Genomic DNA, 12,404 nt, shown 5'->3' with positions numbered 1-12,404 from the left:
CCTCCCATGGACAAAGGGGTGAGCGGGCTCCTTGGGGTCTCTTGGAAAAGAACATTAATCCCATTAATAAAGGCTTCACCCTCATGATGTAATCACCACCCAGAGACCCCACCTCGTAATATCATTGCCTTGGGGATTAGGAGCTCTGCCCAGAGACCCCATCTCCTGATATCATTGCCTTGGGGGTTAGGAGCTCAGCATAGCTGGGGGGGACACAGATATTCACACCATAAGGTCATAGACGGTCACATTCACAGCTTTGGGGGATACCGACATGGACGTCTTTGGGGACATTATTCTCTCCACCACATGGGGATTAGAATATGGATGTCCCTGTGGCCTGCACTTGGAACCACTAGGCACCACTGTTTCTCTGGAAACTTTCTCCATCTCTAATGTCATTGAGGACTGGCCCCCAACACGTTAATAATATGGCTACATGTCCGTCCCAGCCCTGCAGGCTGTCACCTGGCTGTGGTTTCTTCTGGGGCATCTATCACCCCCAAAATGTGTTCTACTGTATGTCCATGCCGTGATAATGTCACCTCCACGGGGACAGGACTGGTCACGGCTGCAGGGACTGGCATATAGTAGGTGCTCAATAAATGCTTCCTGATTGACCAGAGGATTCACAACAGCTTCATCTCTGGTACCCACATCACTTGGCAACTCTCCCACAATGACGCCATCCAATATGGCAGCCAATGAGCACATGTGGCTGTTTAAATGTAAATTATTACAGTTAATTAAGCACTCAGCTCTTCGGTTGGCTCAGTCACATTTCCAGGGCCCGGTAGCCATATGTGGTGTTCTAAATGTAAATTAACTGCAATTAATTAAGGCAAGCATTCAATTCCTCAGTCACCCTAGTCAAACGTGGCTGGCGGCTGCCATATTGGACAGTGTGGAATGGGACGTTTCCATCGTCACAGAGACTTCTGGGTTGAATTGTGTCCCCTAGAGAAGACATGTAGAAGTAGGGATTAGGGGAATAGGACCCTATTTGGAAGTAGGGTCTTTGCAGGTGTAATCAGGCTGAAGTGAGTCCTAAACCAATATAATTAGTGTTCTTATAAGGACACATCGCAGCCCACACATGCACGAAGAGACGATGATAATGACGACGAGCCACAATGAAAACGTGGTCATATGAACATGGGGCAGAGACTGGAGTGATGTAGGCACAAGACAAGGGATGTGTCTCAGATGGCATGAAACATGGGTGGGGAAGACCAGGAAAAACAGGATGCACGAAATTATGCAGCTGCCATCTTCTTGGGGAGACAGCAGAAACCAGGAACGTCGTGAGCTGAGCACACTCTACCCTTTGAAAGTTGATTTGCTAAGACAGCTTCCGAACCACTTTGGTCAACGTGGAGTCAACCTCTCTTGTGAGCTGTTGCTTAATACCCATGGAGAAAGCACACCGATGAACCGCTCCAAGTTCTGGGTCTGACGTTACCGCAAACTGGGGACATGCTCACCTTTGAGGATGAGAACGTTCGCCTAAAAGGGTTGCAAAGGATTGCCTGTGCAGAGTTGTCTTCAGTCGGAAGTCCGTTCTGCAACATGGGACCTTGCAAGCATCCTAGAGGTGGTAATCGTGTCCTAGCTCAGGGTCAAGAGAAAGGGACTCTGATGACCGTATTAGGTTGAATCAGGCACATGCCCTCCCTGTGAATTCTGGAGGAGTAAGTAAGCGTCATGTGGACAAGGCAGCTTCTAGGTCTCCGTGGGCCCGTGATTTACCTTCACTGCATCATCAGGAGACACCACAGAATATGCTCCCCAAGGGCTGGGAAAACCCACGTGGGCATTACAGAAAACTCCAGAGTCCTCGGTAAGCGTCTAAACATCCAGCTGTAAGTGTGGACTAGACATGTAAGGAGCCATGTCTGCACGTTGGCCACATTCCCTTCACATTGGAATCAGAAGTATGAATGATTCATTCAACACACCCTCTGAATTTTTACCTAGGCTGATTTTTTCTTTTTTGATTGAGTGTAAAACGTTAGCACTCAGTGACCGCTTTGGGCATGCGGTGGAAATAGGTTGAAAAACGTGCTTCAGAGCATCAGGTACTCTGGAAGAGGAAAGAGATAAGACCTTACAACTTAATCAAAGTGAAATTACTTTCTCTAAGGAAATGCCAAGGATGCTCTGGGACCCATTTACAAAGTTATGAGACAGAGTGGAAAGTCAACGTTATTAAAGAAAACGCATTAACAAATTTACCAGATATCAGGGGAAAACGGCAAAAGCTAACTTATCTCTATCAGAAACGTCAGAATATCTTTGGGCGATGAGAAAAATGATCCTCTCCCAGCCCCGACAGAGAACATTCTACCTTAGAAAAAAAAAAAAGGAAGAGAGCCAAAGTGGAATTATTAAACTTTGTGTATTTAATGTGCTTTGAGGTTGCCATTGAATTGAATGAATGTTTCAGAGTAAAACGAACAATTAGCCACTTCTCAGAGAGATGCAAAGAAATCCATACAAGTGTTGTCCTGGTTTATAAACTCAGTAGGAAGAACATACTAGTGATTCCCCCTCGAGAACACACTTGATTCCTGCAACAGCAAATTTATCAACAGAAAAAAGATGAGAATATGCTAAAACCTTGGTTTGCAGCAAAATTTGTTCCGGACGCATGCTTGTAATCCAAAGCACTTGTCTATGAAAGCAAATTTCAAGAACCATTGGCTCAGGGGCACCTGGGTAGCTCAGTTGGTGAAGCGTCCGACTTCGGCTCAGGTCATGATCTCGCGGTTCATGAGTTCAACCCCTGCATCAGGCTCTGTGCTGACAGCTCGGAGCCTGGAGCCTGCTTCCGATTCTGTGTCTCTCTCTCTCTGCCCCTCCCCTGCTCATGCTCTGTCTCTCTCTGTCTCAAAAATAAATAAAACATTAAAAAAAGAAAAGAACCATCGGCTCAGTTGTGATCGTGTGATGTTCAGTGTCACGTACCCCTCATAAAGCAAGACATTGCTCGCTTATCAAGTTAAAATTTGTTAGACATGTTTGCTCATCTTGGAGAACGCTCGAAATCCAAGGTTTTACTGTATAACCAAGTCCTTTTGAAGTCTACTTTGCTCTTTAAGAGCCTCTAACACACCCTGCCTGAATCGTCTCCATTTTCTTTTACATTTCCCATGTGGGCACACACTCATATTAAAACATGTTATGGCATTTTACACATCTCATTATCGCAAGGACCATGAGCTTGGTTGAGCCAACACGAAGTCAGCAACCTGACCTGTTACAGTATGGTTGAACCCAAGGCAGACCTGTTCCCCGGCGAACGGATACTTATAAATTTACAAAACAGCGGCAAAATCCTGTCTTTCCCAGAGAGCTTCACGCACACCAGCAGCTTATGCAGTCATGGTACTGACAAGAACCAGTGAGGGAATCCACCGACGAGCTGATCTTTCTGCTGGAGGTTAGTAAACTTGAAAACGGGGGCACCGGGAGGCTGGGGAAAGACCAGGGCAGACGCAGAGGTCAGTGAGAAATTGGGAGAAGCGTGAACCATGCTAAGAGCTTCAGATGGGAAAACCTCACATTTCAGGCAACCCTGGTGTTTTGTGTTCTTGGCAAGGTTTCAGTCACCAAGAGGCAATGAAAATATAAGGGTTTCTCTTTCCCCTGGTCCTACACAGGGTGACCAATACTGAGCTTTTCAGGGGTAGTGGCTGAAGACAGCAGATGTGTCTCAGCAGTTCCATGGGTGAGGGAGGGTCAGACAGAATGCTCTGGGGGCACCTCCTTTTCTACTCCCAGTTGTTAGACTCCTAATCCCCCACGGATGATGGGAGCCACGTGGTAAGAGCCTGTCGATTGACAATACAAGCCTCTGTGTCCGGGTACGTCATTTCCGCGGACCAGGGGGCTTCCGATGACAGGAATTCATTCTCCCATAGTTCTGGAGACCAAAAGTTTGAAATCAAGGCGTCACCCCGGGTGACTCCTTCTGGTCTCTCCAGGGGAGTGTCTGCTCAAGGCTTTTCTCCAGCTTCTGGTGGCCACTGGCGATCGTTGGTGTTCTTGGGCATGTGGACGCGTCACACACATCTCTGCCCCTGTGGTCACGTGCTTGTGTTCTGGTCTCGTCTTCTTGTAAGGACAGGAGCCCCGTTGGATTCAGACCCAACCTAGTGACCTCGTCTTAACTTGACGACATCTGTGAAGGTCCCACCTGCAAATAAGGTCCCACTGGGCAGGAGGCAACGTGGCTCAACCCATGGCCCTCCGTGATACCTTCCTTGGTGAGTTACAAGGGCTCACGTCTTGCTGTTCCTAACGCGTTTCCACTGAAGGGCTCTTACCAATGTCTTCACGCTTACCAGCTGGGTTTTAACACTGTCGCAGTGCCTTCCGTCTCTACAAGAGGCCGTGAGACGCAGGATCAGATTCTCAGAGATGCACATTTTTACAAAGCTAACTCGGGTACACTCTCCTCTCTTACTGCCAACTTCCTAGAGAGAAGAAGATTAAAAATTAAATAGGAAGAAAGGATATTCCCTACTCCCCAACAGATGTTGCCTGGTGAGGCACAGACAGGTGGCCAATTCCCTATTCACCACCCCCCGTTTCAGGCGTGGGCTCCAGGGGGAGGAGACAGCTGGAAAGGAACCCGTGGCCTTTGCGAGGAACTCTCCAAAAATCACCAGAGACGGCCAACGACACATGTTAAGAAGGGCGGGCGGGTGTCTCCTCGGACCTGTGTCCGTGAGTCAACTAGGGAAGTGTGAACACAAATCGTCAACCCGGGTGGCTGTGTCCACGCTCCGGGTCTCACAAGACACGCCGCAGTAATGTCCTCGTGTGAGCTTTCCGGGACTTGGGTAGCTTCCCAGAAATGCAACTGTGGGTCTTTAAGGTATGTGGCTTGATCACGTTTACTGGCGTTAAGGACATGCTGTGAGGCAGTGTTTATCGTGGGACGTGCGGTGGCCTCTGAAATCCGTGGCACCTGGCATTTCTTGGCCAGATGTCTTGTTATTTTTTTAAAAAAGTAATTGTTTATAAAATCACGTACATCAACAATGTAGATGTCCGTTGACCAAGCGATGGATAAAGACGATATGGTGCAAATATATATAATGCTTATAATACATAACATATAACATATAACATACAATATACAATATACAATATATAATATAATATATAATTATAATATGGTGTAAATATAGATTATGCTTATAATATATAATACATAATATATAATATAATATATAATTATAATATGGTGTAAATATAGATTATGCTTATAATATATAATACATAATATATAATATAATATATAATTATAATATGGTGTAAATATAGATTATGCTTATAATATATAATACATAATATATAATATATAATATAATATATAATTATAATATGGTGTAAATATAGATTATGCTTATAATATATATTATAATTTTATATGTTATATATGATAATTATATATTATAAACATAACATATATAATACTTTTATTTCTATGTATATAATATATACTGTTTGTATAGGTAATATCTACATATTCTATCTGTATTCCTTTTCTTTTTCTTTTGTTTTTTAGAGAGAGAGCAAGCACGAGTGGGGGAGGGGCAGAGGGAGAGAGGGACAGAGCCCCAACCCACGAGTCGTGAGATCATGACCTGCCCTACGTGGACTGAGCCACCCAGGCGCCCCCGAAATTCCTTTTTCTCTACCGTCACTCGACGTGTGTTAAAGACAAGAGAATTTATGTTGCTAGGGTGGAAACCAACGTCACCCAGATGCTGGCCCATAAATGCTTCCTCCCTTGGAACATCGGGTGACACGTTGTCATGGAGAAGAAACCCTTGGTAAACACTTTGGGTCTCTCTTGATGGTGCTGGGGGGTCCTTTTTTCTGCAACCTTTGGAACTTTCTGGTAATCACCTGTCCCCTTGTGTCCGTCTACCTTCGCGGTGCTGGTCAAAAGGCACATGTCCCCGTCTGGTGTCACCCCCCAGGCTTTGGACACCCACAAAGGTTTAACCGGCCAACGTGACCCACCCATACAGCACCCCAGACCCAGCACGTCACCGCCTTGCACCTTAAACAGACCCAAGTTCTATTTCGCATAAACTGCTTATGTTTCCAGCGAGATTGATGCTGTTAATATTAGCTTTCAAAATGACAGATTAACATCACCAGTTAATCAGACCTATTAGCGGATAGATATCTGTAATTCGATCACCGGAGTAATTTCTTTTCCAATAATGTGATTTACAAATGCAAGTGATTAAGTAATTAGCTTACATCTCCATAGATTACCGGTCCTCCCAGGCTCCGCCTGGAGATTAACCCCGGGTAATTAGAGGGTGTGCGCTGGTAAGCTGTGCCCTGAGAGCTGGGAGTCACCTTCCCCGAGTGCCCTCTGCACACAAGCAAAGCCAACGTGCATGAGGGGCCCCCCTTGGAAAGGGCATGGGCCCTGAAGTTTCCCTTGGAGAGCACACGGCCCCGAAGATCCCTTTGGAAAGGGCACAGGTCCCGAAGGTCCCCTTGGAGAGGGCACAGGTCCCAAAGTTCCCCTTCGAGAGCACACAGGCCCCGAAGGTCCCTTGGAAAGGGCATGGGCCCTGAAGGTCCCTTTGGAGAGCTCACGGGCCCTGAAGGTCCCCTTGGAAAGGGCACGGGCCTGAAGTTCTCTTTGGAGAGCTCACGAGCCCCAAAGGTCCCCTTGGAAAGGGCATGGCCCCTGAAGGTCCCTTTGGAAAGCTCACGGGCCCTGAAGTCCCCTTGGAAAGGGCACGGGCCCTGAAGGTCCCTTTGGAGAGCTCACGGGCCCCGAAGTCCCCTTGGAAAGGGCACGGGCCTGAAGTTCCCTTTGGAGAGCTCATGAGCCCCAAGGGTCCCCTTGGAAAGGGCACGGGCCCTGAAGGTCCCTTTGGAGAGCTCACGGGCCCTGAAGGTCCCCTTGGAAAGGGCACGGCTCCGAAGGTCCCTTTGGAGAGCTCACAGGCCCCAAAGGTCCCCTTGGAAAGGGCATGGCCCCTGAAGTTTCCTTTGGAGAGCTCATGAGCCCCAAAGGTCCCCTTGGAAAGGGCACGGGCCCGAAGGTCCCCTTGGAGAGCACACACGACCCAAAGGTCCCCTTGGAAAGGGCACGGGCCTGAAGTTCCCTTTGGAGAGCTCATGAGCCCCAAGGGTCCCCTTGGAAAGGGCACGGGCCCTGAAGGTCCCTTTGGAGAGCTCACAGGCCCCAAAGGTCCCCTTGGAAAGGGCATGGCCCCTGAAGGTCCCTTTGGAAAGCTCACGGGCCCTGAAGTCCCCTTGGAAAGGGCACGGGCCCTGAAGGTCCCTTTGGAGAGCTCACGGGCCCTGAAGTCCCCTTGGAAAGGGCACGGGCCTGAAGTTCCCTTTGGAGAGCTCACGAGCCCCAAAGGTCCCCTTGGAAAGGGCATGGCCCCTGAAGGTCCCTTTGGAAAGCTCACGGGCCATGAAGTCCCCTTGGAAAGGGCACGGGCTCGAAGTTCCCTTTGGAGAGCTCATGAGCCCCAAAGGTCCCCTTGGAAAGGGCACGGGCCCTGAAGGTCCCTTTGGAGAGCTCACGGGCCCCGAAGTCCCCTTGGAAAGGGCACGGGCCTGAAGTTCCCTTTGGAGAGCTCATGAGCCCCAAGGGTCCCCTTGGAAAGGGCACGGGCCCTGAAGGTCCCTTTGGAGAGCTCACGGGTCCCGAAGGTCCCCTTGGAAAGGGCACGGGCCCGAAGTTCCCCTTGGAAAGGGCACGGGCCCGAAGGTCCCCTTGGAGAGCACACACGACCCAAAGGTCCTCTTGGAAAGGGCACAGGTCCTGAAAGTCCCTGACTCAGTGCTGGAGACAGACTCCCAGGGCCACCCGCCAGTGCTCGCCTTTGTGCCGCCCCTCAGTTCTGTGTCTTGTGTGGCAAGGTGAGAACTGCCTGCAGAAAACCTGGGAAAGTTGGAAGATGGGTTACAATGCCGCCCAAGAGGGAAGAGGAAAATCCAGAGAAACATGTCCCCTGAGGAAAGGGCTGCAGGGAGGACCCGTCCTAGCGCTCCCCAGGCGGGCGCCCCTCGGGGTCCTGTGTCTCCAGGCGCACTGAGGTAGATCCGCGCATGCGCACGGGGAAGAACCCGGCTGACCATGACCCTGGGGTCCTGGGTGACACGCTTTAGTGCGTGTGGTGGAATTTTTAAAAAATGTTAATTTATTTTTGAGGGGAGGGGCAGAGAGAGGGAGAGAGGGCATCCCAACCAGGCTCTGAGCTGTGAGCACAGACCCGGAGGCGGGGCTCGAACCCACGAACCGTGAGATCGCGACCTGAGCCCCAGCCCAGGGCTTCACCGACTGAGCCCCCCAGATGCCCCTGGAGGGCGTTTAAACGCAAGGACTGAGACAAAGCCACACCCCCTGCCCGATGGCAATGCCCCCAACCCAGCCTCCAAGATGGGCCCCCCCACTTGTGTGTGTGTGTGTGTGGGGGGGGGGGTTATGTCGTCCCACAGCCCCGCCCCGCTCACCTCTGAGTCGGAGAACGTGGCCGTTTCGGGGCTGAGCGGTGAACGTGGTCACGGGGATGCCGCCCGGGACGCTGGTTCTCGCATTCTTTTTTTGCTTCCTTCTTTTTAAAAAAAAATTTCCACTTTACTTATTTATTTTGAAAGACCGATAAAGCAGACTTGAGACAAAAAGAGAGAGAGAGAGAGAGAGAATCCCCAGCAGGCTCCGCGATGCGAGCGCAGAGCTGGACGCGGGGCTCGAACCCAGGAACCGTGAGGTCGCGACCTGAGCCGAAGTCGGACGCTTCACCGACTGAGCCCCCCAGGCGTCCGCCCTTCTCAGATTCCGCGCCTCAAGGGCGTTTGCGTATGGGTGGTGTAGACGCGGGTTGGAAGCAACTGACCCAGCGTGTGTCAGGCCTGTGCAGACAGAGCCCGTGGGATGTGGTTATGGCGACACAGAGAGAGAGAGAGATGGCGACACAGGGACGCAGGGGGGCCAGGGCGCAGGCTCCTCTGCGGGGACGCCCGAGGAACGGGGCGGGGGGGGGGGGGGGGTCGGGCGAGCTCCAACGGTCGCCCTGCAGGGAGGCCCCCGGGGCAGGGAACCGGCTGCTACGAGCTGACAGCTCCCCGGGACCCCAGGCACCAGCGCCCCCATTTCTGCGTCTCCCGGAAAGCTCAGAAGGCGGTCGAAACCGGACCGCATCCGAACAGAAGCCAGCTCCGCTCCTCCTGGCCCCCCCGGGGCACCCGGGGCTCGCGGCAGCCGGGACGGGCCGTCCCCCGGCGAGTGACGGGCGGCCGGTCCGCGCGCGTCGCTCCGGTCACCTGGCCCGCGCGGCCCCCGCGGCCGCTGATTAGTATGGGCCTCCGCGAGCATCCCGAGAGCTGGTCCCCGAGTGGCTGACGGGCTCCTCCGGTTGCCCTGGCAACCGCCTCCCAGCCGGCTGGGCTCCGCCCCGCCTGCTGCTGAGGTAACGTGCGGGGACGCACGCGGGCCAGGGCGCGCCTCACCTGTCAACGCGGCGGCAGGGCCGTTTGATCACGCCAGCCGCCCGGCCCGCCCGGACCGATCACTCGCTGATCACAGGACCCTGCGAACGCAGGCAGCTCCGCGGGTCCTGGGGGACCCCAGCCCCGAGATCCGCCGCTTAGGAGCTGGGTTTCATCTCGCGAGCGCGCGGCTCGCGTGTGTCTTGTGCCAGGAATGACACGGCGATTTGCGTCCGGGACGCGAGCGGCTCCTGAGGGGTCCGTGTGACAGGACCTGAGCGATGGCGCTCTCTCTGTGCCCGCGTCCCCGAGTCTCTGAGGAAAGGGGTCGTGTAAGCGCCCCTGTCGTACGTGGGCTCAGTCCTGCCCTCCCCAAATTTGCGTGTTGGTGCCCCAACCTTCAGACTGTCGCTGAGAACAACGAGGTCAGAAGGCTGGGCTCCCCGATCCCGTAGGACTGGGGTCCTTAAAACACGGGACCAAACACAGACATGCACACAAGGACACCCAACAGAGGACACAGGACAAGGCGGGAGCTACAGGCCCAGGAGAGGGGTCAGGAGCAACGAGGCTCAGCCCCTCCTGGACCTCAGACCCCCAGCCTCACCCTCCCTGGATCTCAGACCCCCACCTTCGACCCTGCATGGACCTCATACCCCCAAGCTCAGCCCCTCCTGGATGTCAGACCCCCAGGCTCAGCCCTACCCAGACCTCAGACCCCCAAGCTCAGCCCCTCCTGTACCTCAGACCCCCAGCCTCGGCCCTGCCTGGATCTCAGACCCCCAGCGTCAGCCCTGCATGGATCTCAGACCCTTAAACTCAGCCCCTCCTGGACATCAGACCCCCAGCCTCACCCTCCCTGGATCTCAGACCCCCACCTTCGACCCTGCATGGACCTCATACCCCCAAGCTCAGCCCCTCCTGGATGTCAGACCCCCAGGCTCAGCCCTACCCAGACCTCAGACTCCCAAGCTCAGCCCCTCCTGTACCTCAGACCCCCAGCCTCGGCCCTGCCTGGATCTCAGACCCCCAGCCTCGGCCCTGCCTGGATCTCAGACCCCCAGCGTCAGCCCTGCATGGATCTCAGACCCTTAAACTCAGCCCCTCCTGGACATCAGACCCCCAGCCTCACCCTCCCTGGATCTCAGACCCCCACCTTCGACCCTGCATGGACCTCATACCCCCAAGCTCAGCCCCTCCTGGATGTCAGACCCCCAGGCTCAGCCCTACCCAGACCTCAGACTCCCAAGCTCAGCCCCTCCTGTACCTCAGACCCCCAGCCTCGGCCCTGCCTGGATCTCAGACCCCCAGCGTCAGCCCTGCATGGATCTCAGACCCTTAAACTCAGCCCCTCCTGGACATCAGACCCCCAGCCTCACCCTCCCTGGATCTCAGACCCCCACCTTCGACCCTGCATGGACCTCATACCCCCAAGCTCAGCCCCTCCTGGATGTCAGACCCCCAGGCTCAGCCCTACCCAGACCTCAGACCCCCAAGCTCAGCCCCTCCTGTACCTCAGACCCCCAGCCTCGGCCCTGCCTGGATCTCAGACCCCCAGCCTCGGCCCTGCCTGGATCTCAGACCCCCAGCGTCAGCCCTGCATGGATCTCAGACCCTTAAACTCAGCCCCTCCTGGACATCAGACCCCCAGCCTCAGCCCCTCCTGGATCTCAGACTCCCAGCCTCAACCCTGCCTGGACCTCAGACCCGCAGACTCAGCCCTGCATGGACCTCAGACCCCCAGCCTCAGGTCTGCCTGGATGTCAGAAGCCCAGTCTCAGCCCCATCTGGATCTCAGACCCCCAAACTCAGCCCTACCCAGACCTCAGACCCCCAAGCTCAGCCCCTCCTGTACCTCAGACCCCCAGCCTCGGCCCTGCCTGGATCTCAGACCCCCAGCGTCAGCCCTGCATGGATCTCAGACCCTTAAACTCAGCCCCTCCTGGACATCAGACCCCCAGCCTCAGCCCCTCCTGGATCTCAGACTCCCAGCCTCAGCCCTGCCTGGATCTCAGCCTCCCAGCCTCAGCCCTGCCTGGATCTCAGACCCCCAGCCTCGGCCCAGCCTAGACCTCAAACTCCCGGACCAGCCGGGGTTTCAGACTCCTGGCTTTGGCCCCGCCTGGATCTCAGAGGCCCTGCCTGGATCTCAGACCACAGGATCAGCCCTGCTTGGATCCAACTCCCAGCCTCTGCCCTGCCTGGACCTCAGACCCTGAGCCTTGGCCCTGCTTGGATATTAGACCCCCAGCCTTGGCCTTGCCTGGACCTCAGACTCCCAGCCTCAGCCTGCCTGGATCTGATACTCCGAGCCTCTAGCCCTGCCTGGATCCAACTCCTAGCCTCGGCCCTGACTGGATTTCAGACCCCCAGCCTCAGCCCCGCCTGGATCTCAGACTCCCAGCCTCAACCCCTCTTGGATCTCAGACTCCCAGCCTCGGCCCAGCCTGGATGTCAGACTCCCAGCTTCAGCCCCTCCTGGACTTCAGACCCCCAGCCTCAGCCCTGCCTGGATCTCGGACTCCCAGCCTCGGCCCTGCCTGGATCTCAGACTCCCAGCTTCAGCCCCTCCTGGACTTCAGACCCCCAGCCTCAGCCCTGCCTGGATCTCAGACTCCTGGGCTATTTGTTAGAGCCACTCAAGCAAAGTCTTACAGCCCCAAATCCTTGGATGGGATTGAGGACATGTAAAGTCAGACTGAATGTGCGTTGTGTGAGGGGGTCCGGTTCTCAGTTCCCCGGGGATTGTAGTCCATGCTGGTGAGGCTGGGTACCAGCCAGTGGGCGAGCGGCACCCCCAGGACGTCCCCCTCAGCCCCAGCCATCTACGTCCAGAGCAGTGGCTCCCATGTGCAGCTGGACGGGCACGGTCCCTGTGTCTCCGGGTCCTTATTTCCCGGACACGGAACGCTCTG

At 54.4% G+C, this 12,404-nt stretch overlaps 1 long non-coding RNA gene across 1 annotated transcript; it reads right to left on the bottom strand.

Annotated features, from left to right (window-relative positions):
- Window positions 1–2,379: 2,379 nt before the first annotated feature.
- On the bottom strand, window positions 2,380–8,782 carry LOC109256171 (uncharacterized). The gene is made up of 3 exons (XR_008418331.1): window positions 8,515–8,782; window positions 4,347–4,478; window positions 2,380–3,475 (listed from the first exon to the last, which is right to left on the bottom strand). It is a non-coding gene; the product is annotated as an uncharacterized LOC109256171 (long non-coding RNA).
- Between the last annotated feature and the right edge of the window lie 3,622 nt (window positions 8,783–12,404).

Source organism: Panthera pardus, unplaced genomic scaffold (genome assembly GCF_024362965.1).
Source record: "Panthera pardus isolate Hobbes unplaced genomic scaffold, ASM2436296v1 HiC_scaffold_27, whole genome shotgun sequence".
NCBI classification, from domain to species: domain Eukaryota; kingdom Metazoa; phylum Chordata; class Mammalia; order Carnivora; family Felidae; genus Panthera; species Panthera pardus.
Note: the sequence above shows the minus strand (reverse complement) of the source record. Positions and strands in the feature narration are given on the sequence as shown.